General features: G+C 37.5%; 1 long non-coding RNA gene across 1 annotated transcript; it reads right to left on the reverse strand.

The window, feature by feature from the left end:
• Nucleotides 1-8,636: 8,636 nt before the first annotated feature.
• Nucleotides 8,637-9,898, reverse strand: LOC130464417 (uncharacterized). Its single transcript, XR_008924818.1, has 2 exons — nucleotides 9,854-9,898; nucleotides 8,637-8,890 (listed from the first exon to the last, which is right to left on the reverse strand). It is a non-coding gene; the product is annotated as an uncharacterized lncRNA (long non-coding RNA).
• Nucleotides 9,899-11,603: the final 1,705 nt, after the last annotated feature.

The raw sequence follows: 11,603 nt of genomic DNA on the forward strand, positions 1-11,603 counted from the left end.
TTTTTCCCTTGAAAATGATGATTTTAAAAAATCTGGTCCCTATCGGATAAAATAGGGTGAGACTCCAAACATTCAAACATTAAAGGCCTAACCGTTGGCTTATGTGGGATTCTGGCCGCTAATCTAGGACAGTCGAGAATCGGGTCCCACAGGCTGGCGACTCCGCTGGGGAATTTTTTTATTTAAAAATAAATTTTGAGGTATAGACCCAAAAATATGCTTTACCCTTTTAGAAAACAAACAACTATTCCAATCGGTTATGATTATTCACGAGAAAAGTTTAAAATTTTTCATGTATCATGTTTATGTGAAATTACGTGTGTTTGGTTTGCTTATGTGAAATTCGGTCCGCACAAACGCACTGGTACTATCATAACCTAGTCTCTGACCTGCTAATTTGCGGGGTTCTGGGAGTTTACACAATTATAATGAATTTAAGGACGTAAACCTGTATCCGCGTGTTATGGACAACCAGCTATGCAGGACCGTCCAACCCCGTATGGGGCCACTCGAACAATTTTTTCCTTAATTGAACAAACCCTTGTAGTTAAGGTGTTATGACACATGGACCAACGCATGCTTGCTTTTTATCTATGTGTTAACTTTTTGTCCTAATTAATTTAATTCACGTACTTTTATTTTTCCTTTATGTATTCGCGATGACTTTTCTTTTTTCTTTCTTTAGAATTTTGTCTTGTAATATCTTCAAAAAAAACTTTTTACTAGTCAAATCAATCGCGTTTTATTGTCAAAATAATTTCGACTTTTCGTAAAGAAATTTCCCTTCAAAAACAAAAACGAACAAATAATTTCTCACCCTCACAATGTCATGATTAATTCTTGATCACTATTCAATATTTCTCATGAACCAAGTCAAAAATAAATGCCAAAATGCGGTTGACTCATAAACCTAAAAATTCCCTGAAAAAATCTCCGTAAAATGCGAATGATTCCAATGCTCTAAAACGAACTCGGATCATTCTAAATAAATTTTGTTTGCAAAATATGAAACCCGGTTTTTCCGGGAACCCATATTTCATTTTGCTGCTGACCAAGTTTTTTATGATGATTTTCAAAGAGGAACCCTTTTCTCAAAATGGACTTATAATAATATCACCAATATACATTTCCGTTTCCCGCCTTTTTACTCTTTTTTATTTACTCCGAAAGTACAATCACAACAAGATTAAAATGTACAATTTTCAATACTGGGTGAGTAATATCTCAGGAGTTGGTGGATCTTCAAACTCTTCTGAATGACCCCATGGAAACCTTTGACAAAAGTCTACGATAAGCTCAACCCCTTTGAGCTTTTCCTGTTGAAGATGGTGGATATTAGCTTCCCACCCAAGAAACCGCATTAATTGCGTTATACCGCATAATTCACGCTCGGAAGAAGTTGTGGAGATGTCTACCTTAGCCAAAGCTAAATTCTGGAGTTCGACGTCCACAACACTTCCAACTGTTTCACTTGAAGAATTCTAGCTTTCTTTATGCCTCTTTGCAAAATAGATAAAACAAAAGAGGGGAGGCTTTGCCCTTGAACCTTAGAAGCAAAATCGGCCATCCAGTTCTGTCTTGGCTCCGCACTATAAATCCACCCCTAGATTTATATGATCCATCAGGCGCGACAAAAAAAAAAAGAGTATGTGGTTTAGAACGTTTCCAAGGGCCTGAAGACAAAGCTTTAGAAAACCTATCTACTAATATAAAAAGACCTTTTTGACTTATTGACCATAAAGTCTCTGGAATGGAAAATGTGGAAAGCCTAGAAGGAGGAATCTTCTGAAGGAAGTCCTCTTTAGAATTTTGGTAACTAGAAGGATCACCCATCGCCATTTGTAAACGATCAAGTGAAGAAAATTCAAATAAACTCAATCATGGAAAATTAGCCGTGCTTTGGCACGGACCCTTCCTCTCATGTACTGGAATTTCTGTGGGGATAGCATGTGGTGAAACGTAGACTGACAAAGTGATCGACTTTGCAGCCAATTTTCTCACCGAAAAGAAACACGTGTCATTCCATAAAAATAAAAATAACATGGGGGGAAATGAAGCAGACCCACGGAGAATACCGAAGGTCTTAACCCTCAAACCCCTAGCCACTTCTTCACCAACCTTCGGGTCAGAAAGAAGTAAACCAAAGAAAGTGGGATGGTATATTTTAAATAACATGACGAGATGGATAAAGAGACGAGATCTTGACTGATCCCTAACATCCCACATTAACAACCTAAGCGGGCTATAATTGGGGAGATTAAAGGATGCATTAGTTGATGAGCTAGAACTTTCTGTGCGATTATTCGAAAAAGGAAACTCTTGTTGGTTTATAGAGGCCAAAATAAAGTAAGACAAACTCAAGGGAAAGTATAGGCAAAGAGACACGGAGAATACCGTAGAATCAGCCACAAACAAAAATAGGGAATTCGAAGGGTCGCATATGCGAAAGAAATGAGAAAATTTACCCACTAAAGTAGGTCTTACCAAGGGAGTAGGAGAAGTAGTAGTAGGAAGAGTTTGGTTTGAAGAACCTGTAGAGGAATCAACGACAAGAAGATCCTCTAAGGGCATGGAAGAAAGGATCGCCTCGCGCCCTCTATCCTGTATTTCTTGAAGGGAAGAAGTAGGATTATCAGAAAAGAATTGGATAAACTCTCTCACATTGGAGGACGAAAAAGCTTCAAATGGAGTATTAAGATCCATATCATTCTTTAAAGGAAATGAGTTTTAGAAGAAAGGTATTTGGTTATTCGTGGGCTTGAAGAGAATTTAGATAGAATCAAGTTTTTATAGACTAACAACCATAAGGGTTTCACCTATGGCGTGTCACAAAACTTGAGACGTATAGGATCAGAACGAATATTAAACTTGCAATAGACACAATCCTATAAATTTCTAAAACAAGTCTAAATTCCCATTAATTTTTAAGGGTGTGATAAATTTTTTGTTTAAAATAAAATAAAATCTAAACACAAAGTTCCACATCTCTCGAAATCTATTCAAAATTTGACGTTCGTCTCCTTAAGAATAAAAATAAAATCAATATCATTATGTATATCCGATGATAATTTTTTTTTAATTTAATTTTTTTTAGTTTATTTTTACTTTCCAATTTAAACATCATATTCAGTGAGTACTTACAATGGCTATTTTGTTTCTCTGTCAGGAGTTGCACCTGGACCCGTGCTGGATCTAGGCACATTCGCCACACCTCTTTCCATAGCAAGAGATATCTATCTGCAGAATTTTCTCCTTGCCCTACATCTGCAATATTTTCGTCCCCTAGTTGCAGCAATATGGCTCAGACTCCCGACAATGACCAACATAATTCAAGCCTTCATCCGGATCCTCTATCTGAGCTTAAAGGGATGATACAGCCTATAATAGATCGCCAAAACACTGTTGAGCAGACTGTGGTTAATTTCATAAGACAGAACGTGCAAGCTCACCCACCGGCTCCTGACTCAGAGGTCACCATTTCATCTTGAGCAAGGTAATCATTACAATAAACTCCCCACCAAACTGGAAGAGGAGATTACCAAGTTAAAAGAAGTATTGAAAGGCATGACTCAAGCTGAGCCATGGATGGATATCCACGGGTTAACTCTTTTTCCCAAGGCGTGCCTTCCTATTGGGTTCAAGATGCCTGTCCTCGGGAGATTCGTTGGAACAGGAAGTCCCACCAATTTCTTGAAACTTTACGTTGGTGCTATGAGTCCATGGGGAGTGGAAGAGCCATTGACGGCTCAAATTTGTAACAATATTTGGATGGGGCTGCCTCACATTGGTTTTTGAATCTAGAGAACTCAAAGAAGTCCACTTAGACTGATATTGTAAGGGAATTTTCGAACCCGTATAAGTACAATGAGGAGATTGATGTTACAAGAAGGGTTTTGGAGACCACGGCTCAAAATACAAATGAAACATTCTTATCTTTCATCAAAAGGTGGAGAAATAAGGCGGCAAAAATGATAAACAAGAATGAAGAGGAGCGGTTGCATATGATTGTGAAGAACCTCCTCCCGGTATATCAGAAACAAATGGCTTATCAATATTTCCCATCAGTCAAGGCCTTGATTTCAACAGGATCTTTGATGGAAGATGCCATAAAAAGGGGGATATTAAGAAAGAAGAGTTTAACAATAATACTTCGTACAACCCGAGATATGGGGGCAATAAGAAGGTTGTTAAAAACGATGCATCTCCTTCTAAACCAACCAACATAGTCCATAACATCGGCGCAACAACGACGTTTCAACTTCGACCTAAACGGGATTTTACCCATTTGAACATGAGTTACGCCCAAGCCTTCTCGAAGCTTAAAAAGGATAACCTCGTCCATCCCTTAAACCCGAGGCCACCATAGAGGAATCCACCTCGCATCTATAACCCAAACAAGTACTGTGAATTTCACCAGGGGCAGGGACATGACATCGAAAGCTTCACGGCTTTCTAGCATCGTTTACAAGACTTGATAGATGAGGGAAAGCAATTGTTTGAACCTCATCCAATAAAGTCAAAAATTCTCAACCAAACATCACAAATAATCCCCTCATGAATCACAAATCATTTGTTTCCATAAACATGATTTCCACCACTATTAACGAATTCGACCCTACCACGCTGGTCACTAGAGATGGTCCCTGTGTGTATGAGACACTTTTGTCATAAAATTATAAATATATAATTTCTCGACCAAAGAAAGGATTAAAATAACAACTTGCAAGGATCTCAGTTTCACCCTTAGTAAGGATCCCTTTAGTGACATGTGCGAAACTCTGGTGTGTATGATGGAGCATTTTTCATTTTAGATTGTGAAAAAGATGAAGATTCTACTGCTGCTATGACTATTGTTAAAAATAATAGCGGGGGACATTTCACCACACCGAACGACTATGGGCGTCCTATATGCCTTGATGATCTCAGCGGTGATGAGGTAGTCAAAGTGAGTCATTTGACTCGAGCAGGACGTCACTTCAAACCTTCTTATCTGGAAGATGAAAACCCGTTAGAAGCCTTACGGAGGAAAGATAAGGGAAAATAGTTAATGACCGGGGAAGACGGTGCAGGGGATGAATCTATCAAGCGCATGGAAGAGGTCAAAGCGAATATTTCTATATGGAATTTACTCTGGCATTTGGGACCCCACATAATCGCCATGATTAAACACCTAGATGAAGCTTCTATCAACCCTTTTCATTATCCCATATCAGATTGTAGGGCTCATTCATGGTGTGGACCGCACTCTTATGTTCACAAACGATGATCTGCCCAAGAATCCTAATCATAACAACCTCTTTGCATATCATAGTAAGGTGTAACAGATGGAATATACAAAAAGTATTGGTCAACAATGGGTCTGCTATCATGTGTGTCCTTATCGACTCCTAGCTAAAATCGGGCACTCTAAAACCGATTCATCACTGTCAAGCCAGATAGTCTGTGCATACGATAATGCAAAACGAGAGGTGTTGGGTTGCGTAGATTTATTCATTGGGTGCGGTCCTGTGGTCAGGGAAGTGAAGTTTATAGTTATTGACATTCAAGCATGTTTCAATCTGCTGCTAGGAGGACCTTGGTTACAGGACAATTAGGCGGTAGCTTCAACCTTACATCAAAAGGTGAAATTAGTTACAGATCATGGAGTAGTCATTATCCAGGGTGATTTGACGGATTGAACTATTTTCTCTGTCGAAAAATTGGTGCTCCAGTTAGATGAGGAAGAAGGAACTCGTCTGAATGGATTCAATTGAAAACTGACAAAACACGGTTATCGTGATATGTCAAAAGGGTAAACATATTTGACTCACAACAGCCATAGGTTCCCTTGTGATCCCTGTTATGGAGATCGCTCAACGTACATCCAGCGGAGTAGAGATTGAGAGTTTGGGGGGACGTTTACTAAAACGGGAAGTGCTCAGCATTGGCCCACATGGCGTTACTTACTAGTTCAACGTGACGACGAAAGGGACATGAGTTATGCTACATTACTAATCTGAATTGATTTTAATGCACAAGTAATTTATTAACGATCGCCAAAATAGTAATTTAGATTAATTAAAGGTGCTTAGCAATACCAGTTTGTCCAGAGATTATCTTATTAGGCGTGAATAATATACCATATTATATGAGCAAATTTATGATGGTGAGAAAAACGATTAAAATGTAGATTCAGATTACAGTATAGTGTAGGCTTTACTACGGTTCCTTGGAACACTAACCACATGTCTTTGTTAGCCTTCCTTTTCAACTTCGAACTTCCCGGTAATTGATTGACTGTTTGGTGAGATTCTTCCAGAGTGTCCTTTGAATTCCCTAGTTTAGGCTTGGGATTCCGTCAGAACTTCGGAATTATTTAGGTTGGATTGAGAAATTATACGGGCAGGGTCTGCTTAACAGTGTGTTAATGCGGCAGACAGTTTGTTGATACGGGAGGATTCAAGCTTCGGTTAATACTTATGCTTTTAGGTCTTTGGTATGGTAATTGGTTCGTAACTGGTGACTAGGGTCGTTTCCGAATTTTAGAGGCTCGTATTTATTGTGTAACAGGTCGAAATAGGATAGACATTTGAAGAGATTGAATTACAGTGAAAGTCAAATGGCTGCGCCAGAATATTTTAGCGCACATGTTCTGTGCGCTGGATATTTCTAGCGCATAAAAGACATGCACCAGATCTGTTGCCTGCTGAGTCATTGACAGCTGTTTCAGAATCTTATCTTGGTCATGATTGGGTGAGAACCAAATTGTAGCTCCTGAATATTCTGGCATTGGCTTTGGTGCGCTGGAAATGATGTGGCGCTGGATTTCCAAGCTCTACAAATATCTAGCGCTGGTGTTTTACTTCCACTTTTCCACACTTTTCCGCTTTTATTCCGAACTTCTATCTCCTTCACGGTTTTATCTCTTTTAAGAATACTAGCTGGAGTGCAACGCAATTAATCGTAATGCAATGAAATAACTTGAAATATATCTTATATAGTTACTATTCTGTAAGCATGGAAGTTCCTATAAATAACAGTACTAAAAATGGAAATATGGTTTTCGGGATTGTTAGTCAGTCACATACTCACAGGTCGTTCGTCGCATGCTTAGGAAGGCATAGACAAGAAGTGTTTGGTCTCATCATCAAACACACCGCTTCGAGCCTAGGGACAAATGTAGGCGTCTACAGTTAGCCCCCACTTTGATTGATTCTGGTTAACACGATATTCAAATTATTGGTAGACAAAGCGCATCTGAAAACTTAGTCTCGATAAGACCAAATTCTGGCGAGAGTCTCACGAGCCCCCGAGTGATAACATCTGACTTAAGGGTCATCACTAGGAATGTCAATATTTTCCCTCACGAGTCATTGGGAAATCATGGACCTGAACTGATACTTCTCACGGAGTCAATTAAAGACGTTCAGACAACTAATGGAGTTTTTCCGTAAACATATACTTAACTAATTTTGGGTAATGAGAGAGGGATGTACAAACTGAAAGAAATAATGCCCTTGGTCCAAGTTTGCATTTAATCCAACGAATAGAGTCTAATAAATGCGGTTCAGTATTAATTAAACAAGTTAATAATTCATTGACATCAAGTGATCTGAATGCCTTGCTAGAGGCCTCTTCAATTCAAGTGGAATTAATAATATTAATCCCCAACTTACACTTGACTGAACCCACAGGGTCACACAAATAGTAGTTGAACGGATAAAGTATTTAGCTGTATATAATATTCAGTAAATACTTTATTTATGGACATTCGGAAATGATGGATCTTGGTTCCAGTAGGAGCTGAAATCATCAAAAGCCAAAGAAATAATATTTGCAGGAAATGAAGATATTGCCGGAAACGGAATATGGTTCGTAACGGAAATATAAATACTATAGAATTCGAAGATATTTCCAGAAATGAAAATATGGTTCGTTTCGGAAAATATTTACGGAAATAAGAATATTTCCGAAATCGGAAATATTGTCGAAAACAGAAATATTACCGCAATAGGAAATATAGTCGGAATCGGAACTATTTTCAGAAACGTGAATGTTGTTGGTATCGAATTAAATTCCGGAATCGAAAAACAAATCGGAAGCACGACGAGCGATTGCTCGACGAGCAAGCCCGCAAAGCACGAGGCCCAAGGCAGGCGCTTGGCCGAGCGCCCAACAGGACTGCGCGCGCTAGCAGCAGCGATGGGCCAGCAGCGCCATAGTGTGGGTTGCGAGCCCTTGCGTGGGCGGAAAGAAACAAGCATCAGCAGCGTGGCAGCACTCGACGCATGGCAGGGCTACTGCCTTGTGCTCTCGTGCCACACGCTTGCTCGCTGCATACGTAACACATGGGCGACGAGCTCCCTTGCTCGTCGTGGCATGCCTGCACTATACAACACCCCTTAAGGGTAACACTTAGCGTCCATTGCTTTGTGCGTGCAAGATACGTGAGCGGATTTTATAAAAAATCAAAACTTTTAAATTTAAATTTATAGACGAATTAATAAATTATATTAATTTCATAAATTTAGGGCGAAAAATCAATAATTTTTTATTAAATTAATTTTTGATCAATGTAACACCCCGACAATTCTCTCTTTTCTAAAACAACATTTTAATATAAAACATAGAGAATTATCAAGGCATTATCGCCCGTGTGAAAACGTAACGGCTTATTCAGAATTTTGCAGCGGAAAACATAAAACTAACTTTAGGTTTATAAATAATCGATTACATAGTTAATCCCAAAACCAATCAACGAAAATAAGATCAACTAACAAGTTTAAAGTCCAATTAAACAAACCCAAGTTAACTTAGCAAATCAAAACTAAATACAAGCTCTCTATTCCCGATCCCAATGATGCAACATCTTCAAACCTGCAGATGGACAATGCTTATTGATCCTTAGAGACTGCTCACCAAAGATAGGGTCATCACAGGATCAATAAGGCATAGCCATGATCAACATGCACAAGCAAAAGCACGTAATCAGCAAAGCTGAGTACTACATACTAAATCAATAATAATCCTAACATGATTCTATTAAACGAACAATCCTAACATGGTACTAAATAAAACATAAGCAAGGATAATCAAGATATATTGACTTGAAGACTATACTTGACTGAACTAGACCTTTGTATCATTAACATTATTTTAATTGAAATAGTCAATGGACTGAGTTCTCTACTAGAAACTTCTTCTTCTTCACTAAGGAAGACGAGGTACGGGCGCGACTCCGTAAACCCCAATGACCTGCGATATCGAGGGACTTTTTAAATAAAAATAGAACCGGTGATCAATCCGGCCCCAGAAAAAGCCATAGGCTACCCATGACCCCAACTCCTGATTGTCCGTCACTTTAGACGTGCACAGTCTAAAGCTATTGCTACTCATTTTCACTTTACATGACTTAACTTTTAATACTTGGTTATGAATCATCAAACATAAATAGTATATTCAACAAGTAAACACAACTTCTTTTATCTTTGAATTAAACCAGTGATCACAACATTCAACCAAGAGACAATTCCAACTATTTTAATCCTTCTTTTATCCATATTTAAAAACCTTTATTAGGTATAAGGTTCAACTACCAAACAAGGTCCTCGGCCCTTATAAAGTAGTGAAAATCTAAAGAGGAACAACGATCAATAAAGATCTAAACCAATATTAAATAATATAAAGTTCCACAAAACCAACATGCTTGCATCAATATTCCATGCCAACATGATTCAATTCTTATAAATAAAGTTCTATGCTCAACGCATTAATTCAACGACATTGAACATGAAATTCCAACATAAACAAGTTCATAAATATATTCATCATATTCTCAATACAACACACATCCAAGCACACGGTATGTACGTACCTTGTGTAAACAAACTGATAAGTCACTTTAACGAATTCAAAAGTCGCCTACAAAGAATTCTCCGCCTAAAAACAACCAATAAAATTCCCCAATCAATATCCAACAATTTACAGCAATATTAAAGTACTCTAAATACATCCTAAACATATTTTGAACCATCCCCAATATCGAAACTTAACTAATTAACCTCCAAGCATAATAACTATTAAACTAATGATCCCAAAACGTTCTAAACTCCAATAAAACATCTCTTTTAAAATTTCCAGCAATATAAAATAATTTCAAACGTCCACAAAACATACTCAACGTTCTTAAAATCATAAAAATAATAGCTTTAATAATATATATAATCATTCTATTATGGTTTTAGAATATTAAAACCTTAAAAATCCATGCTTTAATAATTAAATTCCTTATTTCAATTCAATTACATAATCTGAAAATTAAATTTATTATTTAAACATAGTATATAATCTGAAAATATAATTTAATCATAATAACTTATAATTTATATTCAAGGAGCATGAATTAAATTAATAAAACTTCATTAAAACCCTAACTTAAACGTAGTTAACAAATCTGAAAATAATTAAATTAATTTCAACCACATATAATCTGAAATTTCATAACTTAATCATAAAAATCATAAATTTAATTCAAGAAACATAAATTAAATTATTAAAACGTAATTAAAACATTAATTAGTTTTAAGGGTTTGGAAATAACCAAAGGAGATAGGAGGGGAGCTGGCTGACGGCGGGCTGCGTGACGGCGGTGCAGGTGGTCGCGGAGGTTGGCGACGCTTGTGGGTGGTGGTGGTTGTGCACGCAAGAAGCAAGAAGAGAGGGAGCTGCGATTTCGTGCGTGACAGAGAAAGGAGGGAGGCTGCAGCTACTGGGCGACGCGGCGCGGCAACAGGGGCCGGTACTGGGCAGTCGGTGGTGGCGTGGTTGGTCGCTGGTGGGAAGCGGGGGTCGTTGCGGTGGTTGCTGCAATTCAATAGCAGGAAAGAATGAAGCAAAGCGAGAGAAGAGAAAGGAGAACGAAAGGGAGATCGAAGAAGGATTACCGGCGGTAAAGGGCGATGGTGGTCCGGCCTGAAGTGACGGTGGCCGGCGGCTGAGCAACGACGTGAAGGAGGAGAGAAAACGGCTGAGAGGTTGAGGGTTTTGCTGTACGTGAGATTGAAGGAGTAGTGTATGTCTTGCTTTGGTTTTACGTGGATTAGAAAAGGGAGTTTTTTGGGTTTTTTTTTTTTAATTTTTTTTTTATTTTGGGCTTTTCCCATGTGGGCTAGGATTAGGATTTGGGTTTTAGTGTTTGAGTCAAATCGAATAGGATTGTTTTCCGAATTCAACGAGTTTTCCTAATTCAAATTCTTTTCAACATAAAATTCTAAAATTATTCTTGATTGTACAAACGTTAAAATATTTAGAATATATTTAAATAAAATTATGCATTAAATATATAAATATAATAAAGTTCAAAAATCGTTAAATATTTAGAACGTACTTAAAATAAAATAAATGTACGTTAATTATATTTTTATTACTAAAATTCATAAATTCTATTTAAATATAAATAATATACGTTAAAATATATTAAAAAAATTTATAAATTTACGGGGGATTACAATCAAGTTTATTTTCATGGATACAAATCCAGGTCATAAAATTTTAAAATTTTCCAAATTTTATGGTGGTTTTTAATCATGGATTCCTAATTCAATTGTCAATTAATTATGAAAATC

Source organism: Spinacia oleracea, chromosome 6, assembly GCF_020520425.1.
Source record: "Spinacia oleracea cultivar Varoflay chromosome 6, BTI_SOV_V1, whole genome shotgun sequence".
Lineage (NCBI taxonomy): Eukaryota > Viridiplantae > Streptophyta > Magnoliopsida > Caryophyllales > Amaranthaceae > Spinacia > Spinacia oleracea.